The sequence below is a fragment of the Homarus americanus genome, unplaced genomic scaffold, assembly GCF_018991925.1.
Source record: "Homarus americanus isolate GMGI-L3 unplaced genomic scaffold, GMGI_Hamer_2.0 scaffold54679, whole genome shotgun sequence".
Lineage (NCBI taxonomy): Eukaryota > Metazoa > Arthropoda > Malacostraca > Decapoda > Nephropidae > Homarus > Homarus americanus.
In genome coordinates this window covers 387,707-404,743 of record NW_024722701.1, presented here as the reverse complement: position 1 = coordinate 404,743, position 17,037 = coordinate 387,707, and the positions used below count along the sequence as shown (strand labels likewise).

Here is a 17,037-nt window from a genome sequence, read left to right as displayed (position 1 = left end):
GCTATCAATCATGTTTTAGACCACGTTTCATGAATATATATCATTAAAAACTAATTCTTGGAGTGTGGAATATTTTTCATTCAGTGGGACACATATGTAAATTCTTTGGATCGCCTAAAAATTAGCCATTAACTTATTTCACCTTAGGCTAACTTTAACATCCCCCAGGTAGTGGTCAGGTGTTTAATTCATCAAGTGAATTAAGCTCGGGGGCTAATTTTAAGGTGATTCAATTTGGGTGAGGCAAGGCAAGGTAACGTAGGGAGGTGAGGTGAGGTGAGGTGAGGTGAGGTTGAGGTGAGGTAAGATCCTTTGTTTTCCTCCACTTCCTAGAACGAGTTGAGAGCATTCTGCTGAAAGTAAATGATAACACCTACCACCTGCTGAGTGGGCCAACACCTTCTGGCCAGGTGACTAAGAAGCAGGTAAGTGGTTCACCGCTTCATGGAGCAGACTCGTGAATAACACAGTAATTTGGCACAAACTTTTTATTACAAAATAATTGTATAAAAGAAAGATGTTACAACAGCTGTATTACTTAATTATGGAATATCTCGGGTCAGAGTGGAGGACAGCAGCCCCATGCCACCGTCAGCAGACCCACGCCGCCGTCAGCAGCCCCATGCCGCCGTCAGCAGCAGTGGGATTGTGTCTTGATTTAGTCCACTTCTTCGATGGTTGGTCCTGAGCTGCCGCCCTGAGAGGCACCGCCCGGAGGTGCTCCTGGTGCGCCTGGCATACCTCCTGGGGGAGGCCCACCAGCAGCGGCGTACATCTTGGTAATGATGGGGTTACACAACTTCTCCAGCTCCTTCTGCCGGTGTTCGTACTCGTCCTTCTCCGCCAGCTGGTTGGAATCGAGCCACTGGATGGTCTCGTTACACTTGTCGACGATGGAGGTTCGGTCACTGTCAGGAATCTTGTCCTTGAACTTGTCATCCTCAACGGTGGACTTCATGTTGAAGCAGTAGGACTCGAGGTTGTTCTTGGAGGTGATTCGTTCACGCTGTTGTTCATCCTCGGAGCGGTACTTCTCGGCCTCGTTCACCATACGTTCAATGTCTTCCTTACTGAGGCGGCCTTTGTCGTTGGTTATGGTGATCTTGTTCTCCTTACCGGTAGACTTGTCCACGGCTGACACGTTCAAGATGCCGTTGGCGTCGATATCAAAAGTGACCTCAATCTGCGGGACGCCGCGAGGGCGGGAGGATACCTGTCAACTCAAACTTACCCAACAGGTTGTTGTCCCTGGTCATGGCTCGCTCACCCTCGTACACCTGTATGAGCACACCTGGCTGGTTGTCGGAGTAGGTGGTGAAGGTCTGAGTCTGTTTGGTGGGAATGGTTGTGTTGCGCTTGATGAGGGCCGTCATCACCCCGCCAGCTGTCTCAATACCAAGAGACAGAGGAGTCACGTCCAGCAGCAGTAGATCCTGTACCGTCTCTGACGTGTCACCACACAAGATAGCCGCCTGCACCGCCGCGCCGTACGCCACCGCCTCGTCAGGGTTGATGGATTTATTTAAGTCTTTACCATTAAAGAAATCTTGGAGCAACTTCTGAATCTTTGGGATCCTGGTCGAGCCTCCCACCAGCACGATGTCGTGGATCTGAGCCTTGTCTATCTTGGCGTCACGCAGCGCCTTCTCCACCGGCTCCAGTGTTCCCCTGAACAAGTCAGAACAAAGTTCTTCAAAACGAGCGCGAGTTACCGAAGTATAGAAGTCAATTCCCTCAAAGAGTGAATCGATCTCAATACTTGCTTGAGTGGAGGATGACAAGGTGCGCTTGGCTCGTTCACAAGCTGTTCTGAGGCGACGAACAGCTCGCTTGTTCCCTGACAAGTCCTTTTTGTATTTTCTCTTAAATTCTTGTACAAAGAAGTTAACCATTCTGTTGTCAAAGTCTTCCCCGCCGAGATGAGTGTCACCGGCGGTAGACTTGACCTCGAAGATGCCGTCCTCGATGGTCAAAATGGACACATCAAAAGTTCCGCCGCCCAGATCAAAGATGAGAACATTACGCTCTCCTCCCACCTTCTTGTCCAGACCATAAGCAATGGCGGCAGCTGTTGGCTCGTTGATGATGCGGAGGACGTTCATGCCGGAAATGGTGCCGGCGTCCTTGGTGGCTTGTCTCTGAGAATCATTGAAGTAGGCGGGGACGGTGACGACGGCGTCCTTCACTGCATAACCCAAGTACGCCTCAGCCGTCTCCTTCATCTTGATCAACACCATAGAAGAAATCTCCTCAGGGAAGAATTTCTTATTTTCTCCTTTATATTCTACTTCTATCTTTGGTTTGCCGCCTTCGTTTATCACCGTGAAGGGCCAGTGCTTCATGTCGCTCTGTACTGTCGGCTCGTCGAACTTACGGCCGATGAGTCTCTTGGCGTCGAAGACCGTGTTGTTGGGGTTCATGGCTACCTGGTTCTTGGCCGCGTCACCGATGAGTCGCTCAGTGTCGGTGAAGGCGACGTAGGAGGGCGTGGTTCTGTTGCCTTGGTCGTTGGCAATAATTTCCACCTTGCCATGCTGGAAGACGCCCACGCAGGAGTACGTGGTGCCCAGATCGATGCCAACTGCACGGGTTTTCGACATCCCTGAGGAGAGAGGGAGGAGTGAGGACGGTGCTCAACACACACACATACACACACTTATCTAATCATACCATGTCAGACAGAGATTTGAAAGCCACGTCCACTCATGACTTCTACCATCACCACCACTATTATCACCACCATCACCACCACTATTATCACCACCATCACCACCACTATTATCACCACCATCACCACCACTATTAAGAAGTTTAATAATAAATATAGTCAGTGTTAAGTCTGTGTTACTGTCACCAACAATGTGTTACTATCACCATGAATGTGTTACTATCACCAAGAATGTGTTACTGTCACCAAGAATGTGTTACTGTCACCAAGAATATGTTACTATCACCAAGAATGTGCTACTATCACCAAGAATGTGTTACTATCACCATGAATGTGTTACTATCACCAAGAATGTGTTACTGTCACCATGAATGTGTTACTATCACCAAGAATGTGTTACTGTCACCAAGAATGTGTTACTGTCACCAAGAATATGTTACTATCACCAAGAATGTGCTACTATCACCAAGAATGTGTTACTATCACCAAGAATGTGTTACTATCACCAAGAATATGTTACTATCACCAAGAATATGTTACTATCACCAAGAATGTGCTACTATCACCAAGAATGTGCTACTATCACCAAGAATGTGTTACTATCACCAAGAATGTGCTACTATCACCAAGAATATGTTACTATCACCAAGAATATGTTACTATCACCAAGAATGTGTTACTGTCACCAAGAATATGTTATTATCACCAAGAATGTGTTACTATCACCAACAATGTGTTACTATCACCAAGAATGTGCTACTATCACCAAGAATATGTTACTGTCACCAAGAATATGTTACTGTCACCAAGAATGTGTTACTGTCACCAAGAATATGTTACTATCACCAAGAATGTGTTACTATCACCAAGAATGTGTTACAATCACCAAGAATGTGCTACTATCACCAAGAATATGTTACTGTCACCAAGAATGTGTTACTATCACCAAGAATATGCTACAGTGACGTAATTATCACCCAATACAAGAACAACAAAGACTTAAGAATAAAGCCAGTTAGTGTGTTGTGGTGTTGGCGATGGTCCAATTACAAGCCGGTGGTGGTGGTAGTGGTGCCATTACCCGGTGATACTTGGCACAGTGACGTGTCTATTACTAGTGTGCCGACTACGAGAGACAGGGCCGGTTATCCACACAAGACAATACTTTGTTTATTACTGTAATGTTGTAACAGTGAGCGAGTCAGTACGTATATTGAGTCAGTGTTATGAGTCAGTAGCTGTATTGATCAGTGTTGAGGTCAGTAACTGTATTAAGTTAGTGTTGTGAGTCAGTAACTGTATCAAGTCAGTGTTGTGAGTCAGTACCTGTATCAAGTCAGTGTTGTGAGTCAGTAAGACGCTATATTGTTAGTCAGTGTTATGAGTCAGTACCTGTATTAAGTCAGTGTTATGAGTCAGTACCTGTATTAGAAGTCAGTGTTGTGAGTCAATGTATATTAATTAGTGTTGTGAGTCAGTAACTGTAAGTCAGTGTTAGTCAGTACCTGTTAAGTCAATGTAGGTCGTGCTATATTAGAAATCAATGTTATGGTCAGTAGCTGTGATAAGTCAGTGTTGTGAGTCAGTACCTGTATTGGTCAGTGTTGTAGTCAGTACCTATGTTAGAGTCAGTGTTATGAGTCAGTACCTTATTAAGTCAGTGTTATAGTGTGATTGCCTGTGTTCAGTCAGTGTTATGAGTCAGTACCTGTATTAAGTCAGTGTTATGAGTCAGTACCTGCATTAGAAGTCAGTGTTATGAGTCAGTACACAACATTTAAGTCAGTGTTATGAGTCAGTACCTGTATTAAGTCAGTGTTTATGAGTCCATTTCCTCAATAAAGTCAGTGTTATGAGTCAGTACCTGTATTAAGTCAGTGTTATGGAGTCCGTACCTGTATTAAAGGCGGTGTTGTGGAGTCGGTAATATATTAAGTCAATCAGTGAGTCGGTACCTGCCTTAAATCATTGATATGAGTCAGTACCTGTATTAAGAAGTCAGTTATTTATGAGTCAGTACTTATATGTATTAAGGCAGTGTTGCAGGTCAGTATTGGCTATATTAAGTCAGTGTTATGGGTGGTACCTGTATTAAGTCCAAGTGTTACATGAGTCATTGCCTGTGTTAAGAAGTCAGTGTTGTAGGTCAATTATAGCCATTGAAGTCAGTATGAGTCAGTACCTGTATTAAGTCAGTGTTGGAGTCAGTACCTGTATTAAGTCAGTGTTGGAGTCAGTAGCTGTATTAAGTCCAGTGTTATGAGGTCAGTACCTGTAAGTAAGTCAGTGTTATGAGTCAGTACCTGTATTAAGTGAAAGTGTTATGAGTCAGTAACTATATTAAGTCAGTGTTGTGAGTCAGTACCTGTATTAAGTCAGTGTTGTGAGTCAGTACTGTATTAAGTCAGTGCTATGAGTCAGTAACTGTATTAAGTCAGTGTTATGAGTCAGTACCTGTATTAATTCAGTGTTGTGAGTCAGTACCTGTATTAAGTCCGTGCTATGAGTCAATTACCTGTATTAAGTCCAGTGTTGGCCAGGTCAGTAGCTGTATTAAATCAGTGTTATGAGTCAGTAACTGTGGAGTCGGTAACTGTATTAAGTCAGTAACTGTATTAAGTCAATTACCTGTATTAAGTCAGTGTTATGGAGTCGAGTACCTGTATTAAGTGGTGTATGAATTAGTAACTGTAATGAAGTCAGTGTTATGAGTAGTACCTGTATTAAAGTCAGTGTTATGAGTCAGTACCTGTTAAGTCAGTGTTGTGGAGTCGGTAGCTGTGATGAAGTCAGTGTTATGAGTCAGTAACTATGATATTAAGTCAGTGCTATGGAGTCCAGTAACTGTGTTAAGTCAGTGTTATGAGTCAGTACCTGTATTAAGTCAGTGTTTAGCAGGTCAGTACCTGTATTAAGACAACAGTGTTATGAGTCAGTAGCTGTATTAAGAGCAGTGTTGTGAGTCAGTACCTGTATTAAGTCAGTGTTACGAGTCAGTAACTGTATTAAGTCAGTGCTATGAGTCAGTAACTGTATTAAAATTAAGTGTTGTAGTCAAATTACCTGTATTAAGTCAGTGTTATGAGTCAGTAGCTGTATTAAGTCAGTGTTATGAGTCAGTAGCTGTATTGAGCAGTGTTGTAGAGTCAATTGCCTGTATTAAGTCAGTGTTATGAGTCAGTACCTGTATTAAGGCAGTGTTGTGAGTCAATGCTGTATTAAGTCAGTGTTGCTGGAGTCAGTGATTGCCTGTATTAGAAGTCAGTGTTATGAGTCAGTACCTGTATTAAATTGATGTTGTGAGTCAGTACCTGTATTAAGTCAGTGTTGTGAGTCAGTACCTGTATTAAGTCAGTGTTGTGGGTCAGTACCTGTATTAAGTCAGTGTTATGAGGAGTCGTGCCTGTATTAAGAACTTGATGTTGGAGTCAGTAGCTGTATTAAGTCAGTGTTATGAGTCAGTAGCTGTATTAAGTCAGTGTTATGAGTCAGTACCTGTATTAAGTCAGTGTTATGAGTCAGTACCTGTATTGGGCAGTGTTGTGAGTCAGTAGCTGTATTAAGTCAGTGTTATGAATTCAGTACCTGTATTAAGTCAGTGTTATGAGTCAGTACCTGTATTAAGTCAATGTTGTGAGTCAGTACCTGTATTAAGTCAGTGTTATGAGTCAGTACCTGTATTAAGTCAGAAGTGTTATGAGTCCAGTACCTGTATTAAGTCAGTGTTGTAGGTCAGTAGCTGTATTAAGTCAGTGTTATGAGTCAATTACCTATATTAGAAGTCAGTGTTGTAGTCAGTACCTGTATTAAGTCAGTGTTATGAGTCAATTACCTGTATTAAAGGCAGTGTTGTGAGGTCAGTAGCTGTATTAGAAGTCGTTATGAGTCGAGTACCTGTATTAGAAGTCAGTGTTATGAGTCAGTACCTGTATTAAAGGCAGTGTTGTGGAGTCAGTAGCTGTATTAAGTCAGTGTTATGAGTCAGTACCTGTATATTAAGTCAGTGTTATGAGTCAGTATAATGATAGAGATCAGTATGAGTCAGGTACCTATATTAAGTCAGTGTTATGGTCCAGTACCTGTATTAGGAGTCAGTGTTATGAGTCAGTACCTGTATTAAAGGCAGTGTTGGCAGGTCAGTAGCTGTATTAAGTCAGTGTTATGAGTCAGTACCTGTATTAAGTCAGTGACAGAGTCAGTACCTGTATTAAGTCAGTGTTATGAGTCAGTATTACTGTATTAAGGCAGTGTTGCGAGTCAGTAGCTGTATTAAGTCAGTGCTATGAGTCAGTACCTGTAAGTCAGTGTTATGAGTCAATTACCTGTGTTAAGTCAGTGTTATGGAGTCAGAGAGTACCTGTATTAGAATCCAGTGTTATGAGTCAGTACCTGTATTAAGAAGTCAGTGTTATGAGTCAGTACCTGTATTAAATTCAGTGTTATGAGTCAGTAGCTGTATTAAGTCCAGTGTTATGAGTCGAGTACCTGTATTAAGTCAGTGTTATGAGTCAGTACCTGTATTAAGTCAGTGTTATGAGTCAGTATTAACTATATTAAGTCAGTCATTGTGAGTCAGTACCTGTATTAGAAGTCGATGTTGTGAGTCAGTAACTGTAAGTCAGTGCTATGGTGAAGTAACATATTAAGTCAGTGTTATGAGTCAGTACCTGTAGTAATTCCCAGTGTTGTGAGTCAGTACCTGTATTAAGTCCGTACTATGAGTCGAGTACTGTATTAAGTCAGTGTTGTGAGTCAGTAGCTGTATTAAGTCAGTGTTGCCTGAGTCAATGTATTAAGTCAATGTGTATTAAGTCAGTAACTGTATTAAATTAATTACCTGTTAAGTCAGTGTTATGAGTCAGTACCTGTATTAAGTCAGTGTTATGAGTCAGTAACTGTATTAAGTCAGTGTTATGAGTCAATTACCTGTGTTAAGTCAGTGTTATGAGTCAGTACCTGTATTAAGTCAGTGTTGTGAGTCAGTAGCTGTATTAAGTCAGTGTTATGAGTCAGTAACTGTATTAAGTCAGTGCTATGAGTCAGTAACTGTGTTAAGTCAGTGTTATGAGTCAGTACCTGTATTAAGTCAGTGTTATGAGTCAGTACCTGTATTAAGACAGTGTTATGGAGTCAATAGCTGTATTAAGCAGTGTTGTGAGTCAGTACCTGTGGTAAGTCCAGTGTTATGAGTCAGTAACTGTATTAAGTCAGTGCTTGCTGTGAGTCAGTAACTGTATTAAGTCAGTGTTATGAGTCAGTACCTGTATTAAGTCAGTGTTATGAGTCAGTAGCTGTATTAAGTCAGTGTTATGAGTCAGTAGCTGTATTAAGGCAGTGTTGTGAGTCAGTACCTGTATTAAGTCAGTGTTGGAGTCAGTACCTGTATTAAGGCAGTGTTGTGAGTCAGTAGCTGTATTAAGTCAGTGTTATGAGTCAGTACCTGTATTAAGTCAGTCAGTATGAGTCAGTACCTGCTTATTAAGTCAGTGTTGAGTCAATTACCTGTATTAAGTCAGTGTTGGCGGAGTCAGTATATGATAAGTCAGTGTTGTGGGTCAAAATTACCTGTATTAGAATCAGTGTTAGCCGAATTATTGCCTGTATTAAGGCAGTGTTGTTATGTGGAGTCAGTAGCTGTATTAGAATCCCAGTGTTATGAGTCAGTAGCTACCTTCAGTAAGTCAGTGTTATGAGTCAGTGCCTGTATTAAGTCAGTGTTGAATGGACCTTATTAAGGCAGTGTTGTGAGTCGAAAATGGCTGTATTAAGTCAGTGTTATTATGAGTCAGTACCTGTATTAAGTCAGTGTTATGAGTCAGTACCTGTATTAAGTCAATGTTGTGAGTCAGTACCTGTATTAAGTCAGTGTTATGAGTCAGTACCTGTATTAAGTCAGTGTTATGAGTCAGTACCTGTATTAAGTCAGTGTTGTGAGTCAGTAGCTGTATTAAGTCAGTGTTATGAGTCAGTACCTATATTAAGTCAGTGTTATGAGTCAGTACCTGTATTAAGTCAGTGTTATGAGTCAGTACCTGTATTAAGGCAGTGTTGTGGGTGGTAGCTGTATTAAGTCAGTGTTATGAGTCAGTGTGCCTGTATTAAGTCAATGTTATGAGTCAGTACCTGTATTAAGGCAGTGTTGTAGGTCAGTAGCTGTATTAAGTCAGTGTTATGAGTCCCAGTACCTGTATTAGGAGTCAGTGTTATGAGTCAGTACCTGTATTAAGTCAGTGTTGTGGAGTCAGTACCTGTATTAAGTCAGTGTTATGGTCAGTACCTGTATTAAGTCAGTGTTGTGAGTCAGTAGCTGTAACAAGACAGTGTTATGAGTCAGTACCTATATTAAAATAAGTGTTGTGAGTCAGTACCTGTATTAAGTCAGTGTTATGGTGTACTGTATTAAGTCAGTGTTGTGAGTCAGTACCTGTATTAAGTCAGTGTTATGAGTCAGTACCTGTATTAAGTCAGTGTTATGAGTCAGTACCTATATTAAGTCAGTGTTGAGTCAGTACCTGTATTAAGTCAGTGTTATGAGTCAGTACCTGTATTAAGTCAGTGTTGTGAGTCAGTAGCTGTATTAAGTCAGTGCTATAGTCAGTAACTGTATTAAGTCCAGTGTTATGGTCAATGCCTGTATTAAGTCAGTGTTATGAGTCAGTACCTGTATTAAATTGTGTTATGAATTATTAACTATATTAGGAGTCAGTGTTGTGAGTCATTACCTGTATTAAGTCAGTGTTGTGAGTCAGTAACTGTATTAAGTCAGTGTTGTGAGTCAGTACCTGTATTAAGTCAGTGTTGAGTCAATTGCCTGTAAGTCAGTGTTGTGAGTCAGTAACTATATTAAGTCAGTGTTGTGAGTCAGTACCTGTATTAAGTCAGTGTTGTGAGTCAGTAACTGTATTAAGTCAGTGTTGTGAGTCAGTACCTGTATTAAGTCAGTGTTGTGAGTCAGTACCTGTATTAAGTCAGTGTTGTGAGTCAGTACCTGTGTTAAGTCAGTGTTGTGAGTCAGTACCTGTAATGGGGAAGTCAGTGTTGTGAGTCAGTACCTGTATTAAGTCAGTGTTGTGAGTCAGTACCTGTGTTAAGTCAGTGTTGTGAGTCAGTACCTGTGTTAAGGTGAAGAGAGACACAAGGAGAAGACACAAGGAGAAGACAGACACAAGGAGAAGACAGACACAAGGAGAAGACAGACACAAGGAGAAGACAGACAAAGGAGAAGACAGACACAAGGAGAAGAAAGACACAAGGAGAAGACAGACACAAGGGGAGAAGACAGACACAAGGAGAAGAAAGACACAAGGTGAAGAAAGACACAAGGAGAAGAAAGACACAAGGTGAAGAGAGACACAAGACAGACACAAGGAGAAGAAAGCACAAGGAGAAGAAAAGACACAAGGAGAAGACAGACACAAGGTGAAGAAAGACACAAGGAGAAGAAAGACACAAGAGAAGACAGACACAAGGAGAAGACAGACACAAGGAGAAGAAAGACACAAGGAGAAGAAAGACACAAAGGAGAAGACAGACACAAGGTGAAGAACAGACACAAGGTGAAGACAGACACAAGGAGAAGAAAGACACAAGGAGAAGAAAGACACAAGGAGAAGACAGACACAAAGTGAAGAAAGACACAAGGAGAAGAAAGACACAAGAGAAGACAGACACAAGGAGAAGACAGACACAAGGAGAAGAAAGACACAGGAGAAGAAAGACAAGGAGAAGACAGACACAAGGTGAAGACAGACACAAGGTGAAGACAGACACAAGGAGAAGACAGACACAAGGAGAAACACAGACACAAGGTGAAGACAGACACAAGGTGAAGACAGACACAAGGTGAAGACAGACACAAGGAGAAGACAGGACAAAGGTGAAGACAGACACAAGGGGAGAGACAGACACGAGGTGAAGACAGAACACAAGGTGAAGACAGACACAAGGAGAAGACAGACACAAGGTGAAGACAGACCAAGGAGAAGACAGACACAAGGTGAACAGACAAAGGAGAAGACAGACAAGGAGAAGAACAGACACAAGGTGAAGACAGACACAAGGAGAAGACAGACACGAGGGTGAAGACAGACACAAGGAGAAGAAAGACACAAGGAGAAGACTGACACAAGGTGAAGAAAGACACAAGGAGAAGACAGACACAAGGAGAAGACAGACACAAGGAGAAGACAGACACAAGGAGAAGACAGACACAAGGTGAAGAAAGACAAGGTGAAGAGAGACACAAGGAGAAGACAGACACAAGGAGAAGACAGACACAAGGTGAAGACAGACACAAGGAGAAGACAGACATAAGGAAAAAGACAGACACAAGGTGAAGAAAGACACAAGGAGAAGACAGACACAAGGAGAAGACAGACACAAGGAGAAGACAGACACAAGGTGAAGACAGACACAAGACAGACACAAGGTGAAGACAGACACAAGGTGAAGACAGACACAAGAAGACAGACAAAAGGTGAAGACAGACACAAGGAGAAGACAGACACAAGGAGAAGACAGACACAAGGAGAAGACAGACACAAGGTGAAGAAAGACAAAAGGAGAAGACAGACAAGGAGAAGAGACACAAGGAAAGACAGACACAAGGAAAAGACAGACACAAGGTGAAGACAGACACAAGGTGAAGACAGACACAAGGAAAGACAGACACAAGGAAAAGACAGACACAAGGTGAAGACAGACACAAGGTGAAGACAGACACAAGTGAAGAAAGACAAAAAGGAGAAGACAGACACAAGGAGAAGACAGACACAAGGAAAAGACAGACACAAGGAAAAAGACAGACACAAGGAGAAGACAGACACAAGGTGAAGACAGACACAAGGTGAAGACAGACACAAGGTGAAGACAGACACAAGGAAAAGACAGACACAAGGTGAAGACAGACACAAGGTGAAGACAGACACAAGGTGAAGAAAGACAAAGGAGAAGACAGACACAAGGAGAAGACAGACACAAGGAAAAGACAGACACAAGAAAGACAGACACGAGGTGAAGACAGACACAAGGAGAAGACAGACACAAGGAAAAGACAGACACAATGAAAAGACAGACACAAGGTGAAGACAGACACAAGGTGAAGACAGACACAAGGAAGAGAGACACAAGACAGACACAAGGAGAAGACAGCTGAAGACAGACACAAGGTGAAGACAGACACAAGGGAGAAGACAGACACAAGGTGAAGACAGACACAAGGTGAAGACAGACACAAGGTGAAGAAAGACACAAGGAGAAGACAGACACAAGGTGAAGACAGACACAAGAAGACAGACACAAAGGAGAAGACAGACACAAGGAGAAGACAGACACAAGGAGAAGACAGACACAAGGAGAAGACAGACACAAGACAGACACAAGGAGAAGACAGACACAAGACAGACACAAGGAGAAGACAGACACAAGGAGAAGAAAGACACAAGGTGAAGAGAGACACAAGACAGACACAAGACAGACACAAGGTGAAGAAAGACACAAGGTGAAGAGAGACACAAGACAGACACAAGACAGACACAGAGAAGAAAGACAGAGAAGACAGACACAAGGAGAAGAAAGACACAAGTGAAGAGAGACACAAGACAGACACAAGACAGACACAAGGAGAAGACAGACACAAGGAGAAGAAAGACACAAGGTGAAGAGAGACACAACACAGACACAAGACAGACACAAGGAGAAGAAAGACACAAGGTGAAGAGAGACACAAGACAGACACAAGACAGACACAAGGAGAAGACAGACACAAGACAGACACAAGGAGAAGACAGACACAAGGAGAAGACAGACACAAGACAGACACAAGGTGAAGAGAGACACAAGGAGAAGAGACACAAGACAGACACAAGACAGACACAAGGTGAAGAGAGACACAAGGAGAAGACAGACACAAGACAGACACAAGAGAGAAGACAGACACAAGACAGACACAAGGTGAAGAGAGACACAAGACAGCACAAGAAGAGAAGACAGACACAAGGAGAAGACAGACACAAGACAGACACAAGACAGACACAAGGTGAAGAGAGACACAAGACAGACACAAGGAGAAGACAGACACAAGGAGAAGACAGACACAGAAGACAGACACAAGGAGAAGACACAGACAAGATGAAGACAGACACAAGGTGAAGACAGACACAAGGAGAAGACAGACACAAGATGAAGACAGACACAAGGTGAAGCCAGACACAGGGAGAAGACAGACACAAGGTGAAGACAGACACAAGGAGAAGACAGACACAAGGTGAAGACAGACACAAGGTGAAGACAGACACAAGGTGAAGAAAGACACAAGAGAAGACAGACACAAGGTGAAGACAGACACAAGGAGAAGACAGACACAAGGTGAAGACAGACACAAGGAGAAGACAGACACAAGATGAAGACAGACACAAGGTGAAGTCAGACACAGGAGAAGACAGACACAAGGAGAAGACAGACACAGAAGACAGACACGAGGTGAAGACAGACACACAAGGAGAAGACAGACACAAGGTGAAGACAGACACGAGGTGAAGACAGAACACAAGGAGAGACAGACACGAGGTGAAGACAGACACAAGGTGAAGACAGACACAAGGTGAAGACAGACACAAGGAGAAGACAGACACGAGGTGAAGACAGACACAAGGTGAAGAAAGACACAAGGAGAAGACAGACACAAGGAGAAGACAGACACAAGGTGAAGACAGACACGAGGGTGAAGACAGACACAAGGAGGAGACAGACACGAGGTGAAGACAGAACACAAGGAGAGACAGACACAAAGAAGAAAAGACACAAGGTGAAGACAGACACAAGGTGAAGCCAGACACAAGGAGAGACAGACACAAGGAGAAGAAAGACACAAGGTGAAGACAGACACAAGGTGAAGACAGACAAGGTGAAGACAGACACAAGGTGAAGACAGACACAAGGTGAAGACAGACACAAGGAGAAGACACGAGGTGAAGACAGACACAAGGTGAAGAAAGACACAAGGAGAAGACAGACACAAGGAGAAGACAGACACAAGGTGAAGACAGACACGAGGTGAAGACAGACACAAGGAGAGACAGACACGAGGTGAAGACAGACACAGAAGACAGACACAAGGTGAAGACACAAGGAGAAGACAGACACAAGGTGAAGACAGACACAAGGAGAAGACAGACACAAGATGAAGACAGACACAAGGTGAAGTCAGACACAGGGAGAAGACAGACCAAGGAGAAGACAGACACAAGGTGAAGACAGACACGAGGTGAAGACAGACACAAGGAGAAGACAGACACGAGGTGAAGACAGACACAAGGTGAAGAAAGACACAAGGAGAAGACAGACAGGAGAAGACAGACACAAGGTGAAGACAGACACAAGGTGAAGACAGACACAAGGAGAGACAGACACAAGGTGAAGACAGACACAAGGTGAAGACAGACACAAGAAGACAGACACGAGGTGAAGACAGACACAAGGTGAAGAAGACACAAAGGAAGACAGACACAAGGAAGACAGACACAAGGTGAAGACAGACACAGGTGAAGACAGACAAGTGAAGACACGAGGTGAAGACAGACACAAAGGTGAAGAAAGACACAAAGAAGACAGACACAAGGAGAAGACAGACCAAGTGAAGACAGACACGAGGTGAAGACAGACAAGGAGAGACAGACACAGAGGTGAAGACAGACACAAGGTGAAGACAGACACAAGGTGAAGACAGACACAAGGTGAAGACAGACACAAGGGAGAAGACAGACACAAGGAGAAAAGACACAAAGAGTGAAGACAGACACAAGGTGAAGACAGACACAAGGTGAAGACAGACACAAGGTGAAGACAGACACAAGGTGAAGACAGACACAAGGAGACAGACGAGGTGAAGACAGACACAAGGTGAAGAAAGACATAAGGAGAAGACAGACACAAGGAGAACAGACACAAGGTGAAGACAGACGAGGTGAAGACAGACACAAGGAGAGACAGACACGAGGTGAAGACAGACCAAGGTGAAGACAGACACAAGGTGAAGACAGACGGGAAGACAGAGGTGAAGACAGACACAAGGAGACAGACCAAGGAGAAGAAAGACACAAGGTGAAGACAGACACAAGGTGAAACAGACACAAGGAGAAGACAGACACAGGGTGAAGACAGACACAAGGAGAGACACAAGGAGAGACAGACACGAGGTGAAGACAGACACAAGGTGAGAAGACAGACACGAGGTGAAGACAGACCCAAGGAGAGACAGACACGAGTGAAGACAGACACAAGGTGAAGACAGACACAAGGTGAAGACAGACACGAGGTGAAGACAGACACAAGGAGAGACAGACACGAGGTGAAGACAGACACAAGGTGAAGACAGACACAGAGTGAAGACAGACACAAGGAGAGACAGACACGAGGTGAAGACAGACACAAGGAAGACAGACACAAGGAGAAGACAGACACAGGAGACAGACACGAGGTGAAGACAGACACAAGGTGAAGACAGACACAAGGGAAGACAGACACAAGGTGAAGAAAGACACAAGGAGAAGACAGACACAAGGTGAAGACAGACACAAGGTGAAGACAGACACAAGGAGAAGACAGACACAAGGTGAAGAAAGACACAAGGAGAAGACAGACCAAGGTGAAGACAGACACAAGGTGAAGACAGACACAAGGTGAAGACAGACACAAGGTGAAGACAGACACAAGGAGAAGACAGACACGAGGTGAAGACAGACACAAGGAGGACAGACACAAGGAGAAGAAAGACACAAGGTGAAGACAGACACAAGGTGAAGACAGACACAAGGTGAAGACAGACACACGAGGTGAAGACAGACACAAGGAGAAGACAGACACAAGGAGAAGACAGACACAAGGTGAAGACAGACACAAGGTGAAGACAGACACAAAGGTGAAGACAGACACGAGTGAAGACAGACACAAGGTGAAGACAGACACAAGGAGAAGACAGACACAAGGAGAGGCCAGACACGAGGTGAAGACAGACACAAGGTGAAGACAGACACAAGGTGAAGACAGACACAAGGTGAAGACAGACACGAGGTGAAGACAGACACGAGGTGAGACAGACACAAGGTGAAGACAGACACGAGGTGAACAGACAAGGAGAGACAGACACGAGGTGAAGACAGACACAAGGTGAAGACAGACACGAGGTGAAGACAGACACAAGGAGAGACAGACACGAGGTGAAGACAGACACAAGGTGAAGACAGACAGGTGAAGACAGACACAGGAGAGAGACAGACACGAGGTGAAGACAGACACAAGGAGAAGACAGACACAAAGGAAGACAGACACAAGGAGAGACAGACACGAGGTGAGACAGACACAAGGTGAAGACAGACACAAGGAAGACAGACACGAGGTGAAGACAGACACAAGGAGAGACAGACACAAGGAGAAGAAAGACACAAGGTGAAGACAGACACAAGGTGAAGACAGACACAAGGTGAAGACAGACACGAGGTGAAGACAGACACAAGGAGAAGACAGACACAAGGAGAAGACAGACACAAGGAGAAGACAGACACAAGGTGAAGACAGACACAAGGAAAAATGGATGGTGACAGATCCAGTGGACACGAGTATAAAAGTGTGAAGTGAGAGGTGAGATGAGAGGTGAGGTGTTGTCTCTCACCACTACACTATAACACTTCCCTCACTTCCCTCCTCACCTGCTTCACCACAACTAACCAAATCTACATAACATTCAACTTATTTATTCATTATACACAAAGACAAAAATGAATAACAGTGTTTTATTGTTTTGTGAAATAATTAAAGACGCAGGGTCACCTCTGAGGCCTGACGTTATCAAGTTACTTCAGGTAAGGTGAGGAATGTAACCCGGGTTTATACTGAGCGACTGGACAGGTTTATAAGGGTAACTAACTTAATATTATTTACAGCAAAAACGAACCTAAATAAATTACTATCAATAAAATAAAACAAATTAAAATATACTGTCATTGAGGATGATAATATGTCAACTGTTGTGAATTTGGGGTGATAAAGTTTCATGTTTTTGTAAGTTTATCACCATCGAGGAGATAACAGGCCACTAATCTTATAAAATACAAAAAAACTATCAAATTACAGCTACGACATCAAACAAACGAAGGAGAACAGACAACAATGATAATAACAAAATAACATTAAATTATTCTCACCTTACGAGAAAAACTGTGGAAAGAATGAAAGAGAAAATTATGACGGTGTGTGGATGGGAGGAGACGAGAGCAGCTTGACACACACACTACCTCTCTCTCTCACAAGCAGTAGGTGTCTGATAGCCCGCCCACACTACCACTTGTATATATAGTCTCTCATCTCCTTGGAAC

The 17,037-nt window shown here is 43.3% G+C and overlaps 1 pseudogene; it reads right to left on the bottom strand.

Moving 5' to 3' along the window:
• Window positions 1-473: 473 nt before the first annotated feature.
• Window positions 474-16,993, bottom strand: LOC121863026 (annotated as a pseudogene).
• Between the last annotated feature and the right edge of the window lie 44 nt (window positions 16,994-17,037).